The following is an 18,087-nucleotide window of genomic DNA, read 5'->3' as shown; positions in this document are numbered from 1 at the left end:
TTCTAGCTGTCATTTTGTAGAATGTACTAAATAAATGAGAACTATCTGATTCTGATTGGTTGCTATAGGCAACATCTACGCTTTTTCAAACCCGCCGTTTAGTAAATATACCCCTAGCACATCATAAACTCTTACAAGCTTAGCATACATGCAAGCAACTTAAAGTTAATTGCTTAAGGCTTCCAAAATGTACCTTTTAGAGATAGTAACCTAACCAGTTATTATATCACACCATAATGACTAGAGACTCTCATAGACACTTTTATAGTATAAGAAGTTAGTAGCAACAGTTATGAGTTCATAATTCATTCTATCAACTATGATGACTACATGCTGAAATGCCTGTAATACTTTGTTGTGTTTTGCCTCGGAAAGAATAAAAGCTTCATGTGAGATATTACTGAATACAGTTGCAATATCCAACAGTTTGACAAGCCAGCCTGGAGAGGATGCTGGTGAGCTGGGTAAGATATGACTAGGTGTTCGGAGAAATGCAGGGAGGTCAAAAGCTACAAGGCATTTACACAGCATCTGTACAGTCTAAGCTGAAGAAGCGTGTATATCCTCTTATAAAGGATTCTAGATCTTGTGCGAGGGGAATGATTCATTATAGATCTAGGGCCTGATTCATTAAGGAACTTAAATTAAGAAGTTTCTTATTTAAGTCTCCTGGACAAAACCATGTTACAATGCAAGGGGTGCAAATTAGTATTCTGTTTTGCACATAAGTTAAATACTGACTGTTTTTTCATGTAGCACACAAATATCAACTTCAAATTTCAGAGTACAAATAAGCTATCAAGTATTTGTGTGCTACATGAAAAAACAGTCAGTATTTTTAACTTATGTGCAAAACAGAAAACTAATTTTCACTCCTTGCATTGTAACATGGTTTTGTCCAGGAGACTTAAATAAGAAACTTCTAAGCTAGTCAGAAATGGCTAGTTAGTGTTGCTTATCATCATCATTGCATATCTTTGCTCCAGCCCTCTAGCACCTGTGTGTGATAAGCCTTCTGACAGGTGTATATGCATCTGGGTCCAGGTCTACTTTTCACAATTACGTGAGCACACCTTTAGGGCCTTAGTCATTAAGGAGAGCAAGGGAAAAAAAGAAATATGTTTGATCCTGGACAAACCATGTTACAATGCAAGGGGTGCAAATTAGTTTATTATTTTGCACATTAAAAAATACTGGCTGTTTTTTCATGTAGCACACAAATACTTGATAGCTTTATTTTTACACTGAAATTTAAAGTGGATCTAGGACCGTGATGGCTAACCTATGACACGCGTGTCACTGGTGACACGCGGAGGCAGTTTGACTGACACGCCAGGTGATTCAGTCAAGCTGCCTGTTTTAAACATACCAAATATTTTTTTCTGTACAGCAGCCGCGGACGCTTCTTTGACAGCGCCGCGGCTGCTGAACATCTCCCCGTCGGCGAAATGGAGCTGCTGCGCATGCGCGGTCGCAGCAGCTCCTCCCTTGTGTATATCTCCCGGCATTACTTCAATGGCGCGCTTCCCTGGAGCACGGTAGGGCTTGTAAAGGCTATTTATAATATTTAATAGTAAAATAGCCTCAGATACTGGCCAACAGCAATGTTATGTAGTGTTTTTATTTGTAGACAAAAGACTCCATTTCTGGTGAGCCTGCAGGGTATGCAGAGCTGTCTGATTATATATAAATATTGTATTGTAGGATTAAAAAAGTTTTTTTTTATCCTATAATACAATATTTATATATAATCAGACAGCTCTGCATACCCTGCAGGCTCACCAGAAATGGAGTCTTTTGTCTACAAATAAAAACACTACATAACATTGCTGGTGGCCAGTATCTGGTTTCACCCTGTAGCCCAATGATAAATTTTATATATATATATATATATATATATATATATATATATATATATAATTTGTCATTGGGCTACAGGGTGAAACCAGATACTGGCCACAAGCAATCTTATGTAGTGTTGTTTTATGTTTATATTTTTATTAAATTATATATATATATATTTATTTTTTTTAAGTGACACGCGACCCGAGGAAGGCTACACTTTTTTCTGATTTTTGACACACCAAGCCGAAAAGGTTAGCCATCACTGATCTAGGACATGCCCTAAACCAACTATAAACCTGTCCCCACATTTTAAATTAACCTCCCCCTAAGGGGCAAGCGCAGGAATTTTAAAGCGGGGTTTCCAATTTTTTCAAAATATAATGAGGTAGCTTTGACTGTGCACATGTGTATGTATGGTTTGTGTGTGTGTGTGTGTCTGTATATGTAATACCCTGCAAATCACAGGTATATTACTATATGCACTCATTCAGAAAACTATAGTTCCCCAGAGTGCCTCTGGGAAGTTAATTGCAAATTGTGTCTGCCATTTTTGAGTGGACAGACTGCCCAGGCTGCTTTCTAGAGCCCAAGAATGTACTAGAAGGCTTCAGGAGACTTTGGGGAAAAAGGGGAAGAGTCAAAAATGGACTGGCTAGTTAGAGAAGTGATGTGTGACTGCTGGTTGAGCTAATGCAGGATCTTCTCACCAAGAGCAACTGAATGCTATGGCTGAATTGTTGTCCTGAGGGATGTTTGCAGCCAGACCAGAAAGAAACACCTTTCCAGTATAGGAAAATACCTAACTTGCCACTGCCCATGAGATGTTAACAGGACTCATTTGAAGACAGATGTAATACTTACCAGCTCCACGGTCCTCACACAGCTGGCCGCCTGTCAGTTCCGGGTTGCGGCTGTGCTGATCACGTGACTCCCGGCGGGGATTTCAAAACTCCTTCTGTCCTCTGTATATAAATCACGCTCTGACTCAAGCCCTGTGTCAGAGCAACAGGCTACATACCTGAATCCTGGCTTCCTGTATCTGCTTCCTGTGATTTTCCCTGCATTTCTCCCTGCATCTCCTCTGACTTCCTTAGTGTACCAGACCCGGCTTGGACGAGACTATCAGATTGGACCTCCCTTGGCATGGCTGTCTTCTGCTCCTGTGTACCAGACCCTGCTGGGACCTCACTATTCTATTGGATCTTCCTTTGGCTCAACTGTCATCTGCCCCTGTGTACCAGACCCGGCTTGGACCTCAATATTTTATTAGATCTTCCTTTGGCACTATGGACATCTGTTATTGTGTACCAGACCCAGCTGTACTTCACTACTCCTTGGAGGAATCTCCGCTGTACATTTGACTTTGGCTACAGGTACCTTTACAGTATTATGTTGTCGCTTGTCTACCTGTCTTTTCCCTCTGTAGGCTTAGTAGGGGCCGCGACCTGCAGTTTCTCGGCAGCCAAGCCCATCCTGCCTTGCAGAATTACTTGGTGAACACCTGAGAGGTTGTTAGACTCCACACCCTGCTAAGCTAGTGCTAATACTGACTGAGGGACTTCCCTGAGTATAACGACAGATAAGTTTCTTTTGTTTTGCTATGTTCAAGTTATTTAAGTGAGACATCAAAATGTATTATTAAAACCTCTGACTAGGACTGTAATATTGCTAATGAGGTGTTATAGCACTGGCTAAAGGAAGAGTTTGTTCCAGCCAACTCTGCTGTATTTTAAGTTATCTGCAAGCTGACTGAAAATGCCTAAAATTAATGCTGATGAGAGAATTGCAAGTTGTTTAACCCTACAGTTGCTGAGACAGAGTTGCTTAGTCCATTAGATGGATTGCTAAGTGGATACTGTCCTTTACACTGGAAATCATTTATTGTGCAGAATTGCTGTTGTTTACAGAGCTCAGGAGTCATGCATGCATCACGGTGACTACTGATTTCAACTTGTACAAGTAAACAAGCTTCATGTGTCAGCTGACACTTCGCTTAAACATGTGGATTATAACTTACCCCCTTGGGTTCTGTATATCATAAAGTGAACTAGAAACCAACTGGATTACTCCTTGTTGCTCTACTAATTTTTGTGTGATAAGCATGATCTGTATAATTGCACTAAAAGTATTGTAATTGATTGGTCTATATTATCTGCTGCTGCAGCATTTAGTGTAATGGTCTAATTAAGTTGTAGCAACCGGTTGTCTCCTAAAGTATCTATCCAGTGAAATCCATGTCACTGATGCACAGTGCCTAAGTTTAAAGTGGGATATATTTATTCTGCCACCTATGTGTTGTGCTTTGTTTGCATATTGTTGAACTAAGATTCCTAAAATGTTATTTATTTTGTGACATGTTGAATAACATTGCATGTTGATGGTATCAAGAAATTACTTTACTGCTACTTATCTACTGTTGTGGTAAAGACTTATGCCACAAGCAAAGAGAATAAATCGACCAGTTTATGCAGTTTTAGCCCTGTGTTCCTTGTTTTATTCCAATGCTACTGGGTGGACCTTCACCTCTCTACCATACCATTGGGCCTGTATAATCCTTCCTTCCTTATACTACTCTTGGGGTACCTAGCATCTGCCCCGTTACCAGGGCCGGATTAAGGGAATGGAGGCCCCTGGGCTAAGGGGCCCTCCATTCCCCGCGAGGCCCCCAATGTGAGCTGTCCGCCGCCCCCCACCCCCCGCGAGGACCCCCCCAAGCACTTACCTGTCAGTGCAGTCCTCCGTCCCGGCGCGCTGTAAGCTCCTTACTGAGGAGATCTCGCGAGAGTTCATGAACTCTCGCGAGATCTCCTCAGTAAGCAGACTACAGCGCGCCGGGACGGAGGACTGCACTGACAGTACTCAGCAGCATCGATCGGGCCGGGGGCGCCCCCGCCCCCGACCGATCAATAATGCTGCTGAGGAGTTTGAAGGCCCCCCTGGATGCCCGAGGCCCCTGGGCTATAGCCCAGTTAGACCTCGGGTTAATCCGGCCCTGCCCGTTACATACATATATATATATATATATATATATATATATATACACACACACACACACACACACAATGTCTCAATCATCACAACTGTTTTCCCTATAATCACACCTCTGTTCCCCCACATCACACCTCTGTCACCCTATTTACACAATATTTTACTTACCTTCCTTTACCTTCCAATGGTCTGGTCTCCACTTCTGTCTGCAGTTGCTCCCACTGCAGCTCCTCAATGACAGCGTCGGGACGTGATGATGATGTCACGCCCAATTGTCAGTCAGTGAGGAGGGGCGATCCAGGCACTGAGCTAGGGGGTAGGCAATTGCCGTGCCCCCTCCCCCCTGGATCTGCCCTGGAAGAGTAGCAGCTGCTCTGCTTCTCTAAGAGTTAGCGCTGTACCGGACGCATCACTGGTTGTTAGATGAGAAAATTAAGCTTCAGGTCGCAGATCAGGGGAAACCACCCCTGTGTGCATGCCTGCCCCTCCAATACAAAATGGTTTTGCCAAGGTGCAATACAAATTTACTCTTTTTTTTGCTATACTCTCCTGTATGGCCTCTCCCATATGGCCCCATCTCCTGCTACACTCATTGTAAAACTATCAAATTCCATTTTTCCATACTGCCACTTCTAAATTTCCACTTCGACCACTGAGTATGCATATGCATTTTTGGTGCACAGTACGGATATGCATATTTTATGGAAATAAAACAGATGTACATCCAATTCTACCTGAGCCCTATTATATGTAAACAAGCCTTTGGCCCGTAGTAGGGACAGAAGAAGCACAGCTCCTTCACAGGTGGTCCTTAAGAGGCGTTCTATTTTTGGAACAAGTCTTTTATATAATCTGGGAAGGTGCTCACAGCATTCTACACAAGGACTAGGCCAGATGCTAAATGATACCCATAGTGAGGTACAGCTGCACCTGTCAGCCATCTTGTCAGGGTCAGCAATATACAAATTCAGTCTTCCCTTGCCAGTAGATCACTGAGACCCCTAGATCAGCACAGGAGGACATATGGTAAATCTCTACACTCTTCCACACAATCACCTTATATCGATTACATTAGAATATAACCTTCTGCTGTAAATACATATTTTAAGTGTAAAGTTTATTTAAATGCAATGATGTTTTACACGCCTGTGCATACTGTTTAAAGACATTTATAAATGTCAAGCTAAATATTTAATAGCAATGTAAAGGAAATATTTCTGACTTACGCAAGTATTGGATGTAGAAATGTGTTGCTAGATGCTTTATAAACACTATAGACATTCCAGGCGTCAGTTCTGATGAAATTGTTATCGCTCCCAAAACTATCTAGCACCTCACCTCACAGATGCCATTCATATTCCTCAATCTGTTATGTAGATCTTTTATCCCAGCAACCTCTGTTATTCTCCTCTCCCACACAAACACACAGCGAGCTTCCTCTGCAACATATGTCTACAGATACAGGACACTGCTCTTCAGGAAGCCTCTAGACATCAAAGACATCTGTGGGGTCCAATATCCTCTGGAGTTGCACCCTGCAGATGGGCAGTCACTGCACACAGCTAAAGGCAGGGATGGGCCGACCTTTGACCCTCCAGCTGCGGCTGAACTAAAGATGGAACCCAAACATCAAATATTGCCGACCGCTGACCTAGTTGTCACCTGGTAGAAAAGCAGGATGGTTGGTAATAAAGAAAACTTCCAGAACACTAGGGGGTGAGGGAATTATTACAAAATGTTCTGTGGTGAATTGCACAGAAAAGCTGGTGTCACCCATAGGAACCCATCAGCTTCAGTCTGCTATTTTTCTGGTGCAATTTAGAAAACAAAAGCACACATCTGGTTGCTATGGCCACGCCATTATTTCTACACATTACCTGTGGAACAGCTTATATAAATGTTATCCATTGTTCTAAAATTCACACTGACTACAATCTCTTTTCAATAGTTTACAAACCCCAGAGGTTCATCTGGACCCATATAAGAGACCCCTGTCTCTTATTCTTTGCAAGCTGCAGATATGTCAAGAAAAACGCAATCTGCTCTTAAAAGTGTCAGTTTGGCTGCTGAAGTAGTAATTACATTACACTATGGGCTAGATTTACTAAGCTGCGGGTTTGAAAAGTAGGGATGTTGCCTATAGCAACCAATCAGATTCTAGCTGTCATTTTGTAGAAAGTACTAAATAAATGAAAGCTAGAATCTGATTGGTTGCTATAGGCAACATCCCCACTTTTTCAAACCCGCAGCTTAGTAAATATACTATACTGTATAGTAATCTGAGTTTTAGGATTATTTATGTCAAAACTGATACATTAGAGTTCACATACATTAGCCCTGGCCGGGGGAAGGTAGGACGGTTTACAGACTTAGAGACTGAGGGGCTGATGCTGAGTTATAGTGAATTTTATGTTTGTTGTTTTTAGAGTATATAGACCCTTTTTGGTAGCATTTTTTTTTATTTTATTTGGATTATGAAGGCCACGGGAGCATAAATATTTTTAATAAAACTCATGTAGTCAGTGAAACCACAGATATTATTCCCTAAATTATTTGGTACATTGTGTACCTTATCGTTATAGCAAATATAAGTACTTTATTAGAGAATTGTTGATGAATGTGGACTGGATTTATTAATAGGCACAGTAGGCACTTGCCTACAGACGGAAATGCCAGAGATTTAGTCTGCAGACTGAATGTTCTGACTTCCACTTCCATTTGTGCTTTCCACAGGGTTTAGCATAGAGTTGAGATATGTTGCGGCCAAATCTCGCACAAGATGATTTTCATGGCGGAACAGGCCGCTTCTCAGAGGTACAAAGCTCCAACAATATAATCTTCTAGTTCCGCTTTTGCTTTTCTACCCTGCAATATCTCCATTTCAGACTGTATTTGTAAAATTACATTTCATAAATATTATAGTCTATGAGTAGAGCTAGGACAACAAATTTATTCGGCTGTCTGGTGTAGAACAGGCTAAAGTTATCCCCAAATTCCCCTGGATAACGTGCAAATAATTGCCGCCAATTACGGACAATTACGGAACACTCTCAGAGCTCTAGTGATATGCAAGTGGAATTGGAGCCTGTATTCAGTGTCATTCAGGCTATAATCCCTACTGGACAGTTCATCGGAGAGGGGTGATATAGATGTGTGTGGATTCCAGATTCCTGCATAGACTGTGATAAGTAGTTATCACCTAGAGCAGTGATGGGCAGACTACGGCCCACGGGCCAGATCCGGCCCACTTAGAGGTTCTATCCGTCCCGCCAATATTTTAAAAAATGTCATTAAAATATGCATAAAATTATTAGGGCCGACCCTGTGTGTCAGAACCTTCATTTTTATGCCTTCCCAGCTATTTCCTCCATTACACTTCATCCTCCTTCCTAAAAGGACACTTCGTATGTCAATCACTCAAACACCTGCCCGCCCCCTAATGGCTGAAAGTCATGTGAGAAGAGATGGGCTGGGCCATATACTAAGGCGGATTTCGATTGGCTGCTGTGTTGTCAGTTAGTGGCTCACCAGACAGACGGATCTGCAACAACCTGCTGAAATAAGTGCTGTGTCTGTACGATCGCTGCACTTATAGAGGTAACACTGCTATATAACACCCTCCCGTCCCATTCAAAAAATTTGTATTATATATTTCGATATTTGAGTTTTTTAATAAAGTTTTTCTTTTTTATTTGGCCCGCTCCTGAAAAAGTTTGCCCATCACTGACCTAGAGGAACACACAGTCAAACCCGTATTTACCTCCTGCTGCCCCTCACCATCACTTCTTTCCTTATCACTGCAGCATTCCATGCTGTAACCTTCATAACATATCATCTGTATATGAGGGATATATGTATTCTACTAGTAATTTAAATCCTTGATTGTTTATCCTGCCGAGCGTACATAAGGAAATAAATATATAGTGAGATGAAACAAGGGAAACAGTCTACATCTGTGTGGTCTTTCCACAAAGCTGGCATTCCGTGGAAGCCAAAACCAATAACTACACGAAACCAATAATGACCTCCATGCTGGGCACACATGATTATTGTTACAGCAAGCATGGGACATTTCTTCGCTATTTCTCATTGGGGGTCTATTTTTTGGAAGTAACACTTATCACAGAGATTAATATAGTTAACAGTGGAGCGATAAAGAGCTGTCATGGCAAAAGATATCCAGAGCGATAGCATTTACTCATTGCTTTGGAGGCCCCTGTTCTGAAGGCTAATGATTAATGATTAATTATTATTATTACTACCATTTATTTATATAGCACCACTAATTCCGCAGCGCTGTACAGAGAACTCACTCACATCAGTCCTTGCCCCATTGGGGCTTACAGGCTAAATTCCCTAACATACACACACACAGACAGAGACACACGCACACACAGAGACTGACAGACACAGACACAGACAGCTGTAAATTAAAAATTGTACTATGGCCTCATTTAATATCTAATGTATTTTGAGTAAAAATTTTAACAAGTTTTATTCATTGAAAAATTCTGTATGGTTACTCTTGCAGAGTAAGTGACTGACTCGAACTGACAGATATCCCAGTCTGGCTGACCATGGACAAATGGTGCATTGTGATTTTATAAATTACATGATGTTAGCAATGCTGCAGGGAGCTTCTCTGTTTTGTCGTAACTATCTGTGTGAGAGTCACGCTCCTCTCTCTCTGGAAGATGTGCACCTGGGGGGCTGGTACTGGAGCAAATGTCAGCAGCCATGGGGCCCCTACTTCTTGGGAGTGGGGGCCCCATGGCCGTGCTGCGGACAAGGGGCCCACTGCCGCATCCCTTAAATCAGGAGTCTCTCCCCACCCGTCACATCTCAGGAGACACATACACATGGTGATAGGAATCATATAGAAGACACAGAAAGAAATCACTCTCTGTGGAATGACAACATAAGTACCACTACACTTCCTTTCCTTATTTTTTATTAAAAATAATTGTTCACTTTTATGTCCCCCCTCATACTCTGTATATTTAAAAAAATATACATTTTATCTTTTTTTTTTGTAAATATTTTAAATATTTGCATACAGAACAAAGTTCCTTTGACTAGTTCTGAATGTTAGAGATGGCAAATTAAATTGCTGAAAATAAAAAATTTCTCTTACGAAATCCCACTCTTAAGCTGTAGAGTTGGTGACTAACGTTAGATATCTTAGACCTCTGCTCTCCTGTTCAAGTTACAAACTGTAAGTTCAGCCAGGGATGCAGTTAGGGATCATGATTCCACATGGTGGATCAGAAAGAGACAAACAAGTGTCTTGGTTTTGAAGTCTTGCGAAACATAAACAAAGGAGAGTTTAGTTTTCCATAAGGAACTAGAGGGAGATGTTCCATTACATGCTGTGACTCCTTGGATTAGAGGCAAGTGAAACTCAAGAGACCTACGTTCCAGCAATAAATGTGGTCATTTTATTGCATTAATGATTAATTTTAATGTTTAATGAAGAACTACACTCAAAATGAAATTTCTTCCATAAACTAGCTTCCCCTGGTTAGTAATTTGCCAGGTTACCAACCTGGATCCATTACCTGACCTTTGCTGCTTGAATAGAAGTAAGCACTGCCGCCTTGTGTGTCATATAATCTCTGTAAAGGTGAATCTACCAGGTAAGATCCAGTTGTCAACTGGAACCCTGCTCTAAAAACAACATCCTGTTGACAACTACATTGCATTGAAACCCAGAGTAAGGACCCCCCACCCAGACTTCCACACAGGGGTCTGAGGCGTGCCAAGGAGACAACGTACAGTCTCAGTAGTTACTTTAGCTGTTAACACTAGTAACACATTTTAAATTTATAATCAATACTTATTTAAACAGTCTAGAATAAGTGTAATCAGTAAAAGGTGTTTACAAACACCCAGACTATGCATGTGGGATTTATTACTTAACATATACACATCAGTCTATCATTGGCCTCATTAGTATGTTCCATGGTTTTACGGTCACCACCCTTTTTTACATGCAACAAAACCTGAAAATGCTACCGGTAAGAGGCGCCATCGAGTGAGCGTAACTACGTAGAATAGTCTCTGTGCTTTTTCTTGTTAATTACTTTTTACCCTTGATTGATTCATATATCTGTGCATTTGTAGGCAGTGGTCCAAGTGGGAATTTAGAAGTGCAGGTATGGAAATTTGAAATGAACGGCTTTTCATGGTTTAAAATTAATTTTAGATGCATTTTTACAGTAAACCATATTAAATAATGCAAGGTTACCCACCCTGTCCCCCCCCACCAATTCTGTGTTTCTTCACCTCTCCCCTATGTCTTCCTTGTGACCCTTCAACTGTCCCTTATCTGTTATCTGTCCACTCTGCCCATGTGCCCCTATCGTCATCCAAGGTAACTCCCTCACTCTCTCCCCTGCTTCTCTCATCTGTGCCTCACCCCCTGCTCCTCTCACCCTCTTACTTATCTGCTTCTCTCATTATGTCCCTTACCCCACTGCTCCCATCTATCTATACCTGTCCCTGCTCCTATATTTCCTTCTCAATAGTGAATTAAGACATATATAATAAATGTTTTAGATTTTTTTTATAAGTAGCCAGTATGGCAAAGTGATATATATATATTATATGTGGGGGTTGTTTTCATTTTCTTTTACGTTAAAATGACATGTGCTTCTTGTACTGTTTGTAGTGCCCCAAATATGTACTTTAAATGGTGTCCCCTTCTGGAAATATTAAGTCTTGCCACATGAGAAAAAAAATATTACCTCACTGGTAAATGAAGTAATATGCCACTATAATATAATAAAATAAATGTTTTTTTTCCCCTTGCCTATAATCATTAATGAAATAAATTATTCATAAAATAATTTGGCCCCTGTAGGATAATAATAATAATTTTTGCCCCTCTAAACAAGAAATCATGATTACCCTCATAACTAAAATTTGTATTGTGCCTCTGTTAACACTGGCCAGCGGTGGAAAGCTGATGTGTTGGCTAGTCTCGCCTATCCAAAGCAACGTGTTAATTCTGGTGATTTTCACAGCGATCTCTAGCAAGTTTGCAAAATTGCAGCTTCATACATATGGCGACTTGTATTCTTAGAATGGGCAAAAGTATGGATGGCTTTGTAGCGTGTCTATTTTGGTTACATCACTGTACTGGTGATTTACTATCAAATCGCACTTTCATACATCGGCGGGTTCAAACTCGCCCGAGAAAATTGCTGAAAAAGGCAAATCGCAGCTTGGCACATTTTGCCCCTGGTCTCACAAAGTTCTGGGAAACCTATACAAATTCATGAGTCTCCTGGACATTTTAGGAGTAGACAAGTATGGCAGGATATATGCACTTACATGGGAGGTGTTTTCAATTCCAGTGACCTTGACTGACTACGCCAACGCCTAATTTTTATATTGTGGCAATGGGAGTGGCTTGCCACAGGCCTCTCAGGTGGAATTGACTATGGAGCTGACAGTCTGCAGGTAAAAGGATGCAGACCAAGTTATATACAGGTGTAGCACTGTGTTTATGTTCAGTTACATACAGATCTAAGACATATGTTACAAGCTGAAATGTGAAATGTAATTTTACTTACATGCTTTAAAAGTGTCTTCCACAGCTACAGCAGAATGACGTAGGGTGTCTGAATAGGAGTTACAGAGCACCTGAGGAGACTTCGTTTTAAAGGCAAAGTGGGAGTGTCTCCTGTCCATCAAGCCAAGGCTGTGGGAGGAGTCTTGAGTATAAAGATCTGTACTGTGCAACTGTGCATTGCAACCGATGCCAGTCAGTGGCTGTCTGGCAGTTAAGGAGCTGCCATATAGCTAAGCATAGGTTGCCTAGTGTTGTTGTCCTGACGTGTGATGTTTTATTGTGATTCCCCTTGAGAAAGCCTTTGGGGTGAAACGTACGTTGGGGCCAGCGTCCTCGTGGCGCCAAACACCAACTCAGACAGGGATCCACAGCCGACTATTGTTATTAGCAGACTTATCCGCAGTTATATAGAAATATTTTTTGCTATATACCAACATAGTTCAAGATAATCTTAGCTAGGCAAATTCATTCATCATTTTTGTTGGTCTATAATCATGCCAGGAGACCTCGAGATATAGAGACTTAGGGCTATATTTACTAAGCTGCGGGTTTGAAAAAGTGGGGATGTTGCCTATAGCAACCAATCAGATTCAAGCTTTCATTTATTTAGTACCTTCTACAAAATGACAGCTAGAATCTGATTGGTTGCTATAGGCAACATCCCCACTTTTTCAAACCCGCAGCTTAGTAAATATAGCCCTTAATGTCTCAAAGATATGCAAATATACTCTTGAGTTTAATCGTTGTTCCTATTTAGGATTATCACACACTGGGATTTTGTTAACACCATCGCTATCTCGGTCTTTAACACCTTTAATCTGTGACTGCGTGTGTATAAATTGACTCCATTAGGAGACCAGGGTACTCCATACATGAGGCTCATCATCCACACGGCTCAAGTATTAGAAGCTTTGTCTTTGCTATGAACCTATTTGAGTAATCCGTGCCTCTGGTTCAATAGACTTTAATATATCACTTGTACATAACCAGTTAATAATCAATATACGGGAAATGATAAGATCAGATTTACATTACTAAACAAGTGAATTTGGCATCTTTTAGACCCTTTCAATAAAACGGAGCTCCCTTGCACAACTGTGCTATATATATTTGTTACTAGACACCAGCTACACATTAGCTGTTTGTCTGACTGTCTCGGGTTACTGAATCCAATATCTCTGCTGCATTGTAAAGCCGTAATTTTTGCGGGTCAGTCTGATTAGACTGATACTCGTCTGGCAAGATACTGACATTTGTGATTACTACTCACGTATTATCAGACATTTACATTATACAGAGCTCTTATATATTATCCTATTAGCTACTTCATATCAGCTATTTTGTAGCAATCTGTCTGTTTCAAGTTATTCAATCTTGCAACAGTGCTGTTACAAAGCTGGGATCCAAGCTCATTAGCCTTATCAGGCAGTTATTTACTAAGCAAGGAATTAACTTTAAGGGTTTTCGTGGATAGACCAACCAAGCACTGTATCTTTTTTGCCTGCTAAACATTATAACTCTATCTATGGTGAACAATTAGGCTTATTCACATACACTATATGAGACTAAATCTATCTCTGCCTATATATACACACCACTATAGAGTTTCACGAGAGTGCGCTGTGTAAGATTCTTTCAGATCATTGTCTGATTATATATTTACTCAATCATATACATGACAGATCCCTCTCTGAGTGTGTTCTTGTTTTTAATCACATGTATGTATGTATGTATGTATGTATGTATGTATGTATGTATGTATGCGTGCACACTATGTTTTTAATATTTCACGCTTTTCTTCCGGGAGGATGTCTTATTTTAATAAAATTAATAAAAGCTATATTTTAATGGAATAAGGAGTGCTGAAGAGTCATTCCTTCATGAACCTCTGTTCATGAATTCTTGTATTCCTAATATATCAGGACTAGCACCCCCAAGTGCCTTATATTGAAAGTTTATACATTGTTATACATTACACTCGGTTTCTTCCTCTACCCAGGGCCGGATTAAGGGAATGGAGGCCCCTGGGCTAAGGGGGCCTCCATTGCCCTGTAAGGGCCCCCCGTGATCCGAGCCGCCCCCAAGGCACTGACCTCCTTCTCCTGGCATTGCGGTCCTTCCCCGGCGTGCTGTACGCTCTTTACTGAGGAGATCTTGTGAGAGTGAGACTCACGAGATCTCCTCAGTAAGGAGACTACAGCGCGCCGGGGAAGGACCGCAGTGAAAGTGCTCAGCAGCACTGATCGGGCCTGGGGCGCCCCCGCCAGACCAATACTGCTGTTGAGCACTTTCAAGGGCCCCCTGGATGCCCGAGGCCCCTGGGCTGTAGCCCAGTTAGCCCTATGGTTAATCCGGCCCTGCCTCTACCTGTGCAGAGCATCTTTCTTTTTTGCCTTATTTATTGAGATGTAACAATATACCACCGTTTTGATTTACAACAAGAAGTTGTCCATGTTGCTGATATCTGCAGGGTGCTCTTGCAACAAGTGGTGTCAGAAGTGCTACAAGGAGGGCGCTTTTGTTACTATATATAATATATATATGTATATATATTAATTATACAGTACAAATGATTTAATATGTACTATCATGAATTTCTACTTGATGGTAAATTTGTCTGATATTTTTTTTTTGTGCTTACAATTCTATCCATGATTTAAGCATATAATTATCATGTTCAACTCTTACCCTGGGATTATAATGCAGGTAACAGCGTTCAAAATATTTGTTTTTAGCTAAAATACATTTTTTATAAGAACGTTTGTGTCTGTATATATTTATAATGTTTTAAATTATTGCAATCAATTTCTCAGTTATAACTTTAAATGGGTGGATTCACAATTTGAGTGCTATATTTTAATGTCTTCACTCATTTTACTTTATCTGTAAGCCTTGATCTGGATTAGCATAACTCATATTTTGTTTTTAAAAAAAATCTTAATAATAATTACAATGTTCACACTGAAATTTCTTTTGTTTTCTTTTCATTATTATATGCTATCTACCCTGCCTTTCAGTGCCTGCTCCGTAGACTCTAGTATATTGGAACAGGTGCTGTGATTTGTCTTGTGTTGTGAACTCTTAGTAGGTAATTTATGATACTCAGAGGTTGTGCACCACAAATATCCAGTTATCTGAGCCATCCAGCACACTTCAAGGTGCACTATTAACCAACAGCCTGTCGAGAAGCCGCTGTAAGCTGTGTGTGTACCAAGGTTAGCAGAGAGGCTGAAACATGTAAAAGTGTGTAACATGCAAATCTGTAAATGTCACACCAAGTCCAACCTTCTAGCACTATAAAATGTTTCCATCTACTTCCAAAAACACTGCTGCTTGGTGTAGCCTCATTTATAACCTCTAAATGAATCACCCAATAAAAGTAATCCGAGGATCCATGACTGTCCAAATAAAACAACCCATAAAAATGATTCCAAGGGGCTTCGCGCACTATTACCGTAACAACAGTGATAGTGCGGGTAAATACCATTATTACGGTAGTTTTTTCGCTGGATTTCAGCTCGCGGCTCAGGAATCCAGCTATTACTAATAACGGTAATAGTTTTAACGGCGCGGGGAATTCAAAGAATTGAATATGCCCCAAGTGTGTAAAAAAAAAATCTTTTTTTGCAGTTAGAAAAACTCATTGTGACTGTCGGTAATTCTACAGTCGACAATCACAGTGTCTTCATTTTCAGCATGTAGACAGAATAACTCTTTCAGCAGGTAGACTGACAACATTTTAGTTCAGATTCAACGTCGGAAATTCATACCCAACCCATTTATTTCTATCACGATCCCCAAAATATACAGCATCACATGATATGTTGGCACTTTATAAACAATAATTTAACAAAGAAATTTCTCCGAGGCAGTTGAGCGATACTTATTCAACCTACTGCTGCAATACTTAATTAGCATGACCCATGCAACCTAAGCAAGTTCCTGTTAACAATTCCCATTATTGATCGGTATGTCCCTGCTGATCAATACAGTACTCTAGCGCTGTACAATACCAAGATCCTATATTGCGTTCATATGCGGACAAGAGATCCAACTGACAAACATATGAGTAATATGCACCAGGTCAGTCACATTCTGACTGTCAGTCTAGTGGTGGCAGGTCACGTTTCTCTAAGGAAAAGTCATTGGGCTTGATTCATTAAGAAAAGTAAGGCAAAAGTATGGACAAAACCATGTTACAATGCAGGGGGTGCAAATTATTTTATTATTTTGCACATATGAAAAAATACTGTTTTCATGCAACACACAAATACTTGATAGCTTATTTATACACTGAAATTTAAAGTTGATCTAGGACATGCCTTACCCCAACTAGAAATCACCCATTACATTTTAAATTTACATCACCTTTTAATGCAACATGGTTTTGCCAAGGTGCAAAGCTACTCATTTTTTTGCTTTACTCTCCCTAATGAATCAGGTCCATTGTGTTTAATGCAGTTACAATTACTTGTGACATGTACAGGCTCACAATCATTTTGGGTACTAGTTGCTTAAGGAGCTAAAAAATATGTTAACACTTACACATTTATGGACATATTCAATTGTGCTGTTTCCGTGGTGCGCTAAAACTACTACCGTTATTACGGTAGTAGTTAGCTGGATTTCAGCTCGCGGCTCCCTGAGCTGCGAGCTGAAATCCAGCGAGAAAACTACCGTAATAGCGGTAATAATGCGCGGACCGAAAGATGTTCGTCGTTTCCGCCGACAATTGAATATGCCCCTAATTGTTTCATATAGAAAAGTGGTATAAAAACAGGACATTGAAGGAAAGTTAAGCAAAAAATTGAGTAAGTTTTCTTACTCAATTTGTCCGGACAAAACCATGGGCTAGATTTACTAAGCTGCGGGTTTGAAAAAGTGGGGATGTTGCCTATAGCAACCAATCAGATTTTAGCTTTCATTTATTTAATACCTTCTACAAAATGACAGCTAGAATCTGATTGGTTGCTGTAGGCAACATCCCCACTTTTTCAAACCCGCAGCTTAGTAAATCTAGCCCCATGTTGCAATGCAAGGGGTGCAAATGAGTTTATTATTTTGCACATAAGGTAAATACTGGCTGTTTTTTTCATGTAGCACACAAATACTTGATGGCTTATTTGTACACTGAAATTTAAAGTTGTTCTAGGACATGCCCTACCCCAACTATAAATCTGTCATCATATTTTAAATTTACCTCCCCATCCAATGCAACATGCCTTACTTGCTTACTTTTGCTTAACTTTCCTTAATGAATCAGACCTACCGTTTTTAAGTGGACTGCACGTCACATGCCTAGCTGAAGTTAAACTAGCCACTTGTGATTGGACCAGCATGGTTGCATCAATCCAGATTATAATTTTTCTTACTGGAACTTGGGATCTGCTTACTTGCACCATGGATGTTCCTTTTTTTCTCTTCCTCATTTAATAGACCTCATCTACCTGCCAGCGGGTTTCACAATATGTGCTTGAGTACAACCAGACCTTGAAATGGAACCTGTATAATATGCATGGATCAGGTGGAAGCCAGTAAATAGAGTGATATGGTGGAGAAAATCCAAAGGTCTCCTAATGGTTCTGGAATGCTGGTCTCTGACAACCTCTTCTGTAAATTACAGAGCAACGAGGGTGTCCACATAAAATGAGGTGAGATAACGTCACCCCCAGCGTTTT

General features: G+C 40.5%; 1 long non-coding RNA gene across 1 annotated transcript; it reads left to right on the top strand.

Moving 5' to 3' along the window:
• The first annotated feature begins 8,359 nt into the window (after positions 1 to 8,359).
• Positions 8,360 to 18,029, top strand: LOC142157641 (uncharacterized). Its single transcript, XR_012692539.1, has 3 exons — positions 8,360 to 8,430; positions 10,957 to 10,988; positions 17,846 to 18,029. It is a non-coding gene; the product is annotated as an uncharacterized LOC142157641 (long non-coding RNA).
• The last annotated feature ends 58 nt before the right edge of the window (positions 18,030 to 18,087 follow it).

The sequence above is a fragment of the Mixophyes fleayi genome, chromosome 5 (genome assembly GCF_038048845.1).
Source record: "Mixophyes fleayi isolate aMixFle1 chromosome 5, aMixFle1.hap1, whole genome shotgun sequence".
In the NCBI taxonomy this organism is placed as follows: domain Eukaryota; kingdom Metazoa; phylum Chordata; class Amphibia; order Anura; family Limnodynastidae; genus Mixophyes; species Mixophyes fleayi.
The sequence above is the reverse complement of the archived record's forward strand: the minus strand, read 5'-3'. Positions and strand labels throughout refer to the sequence as shown.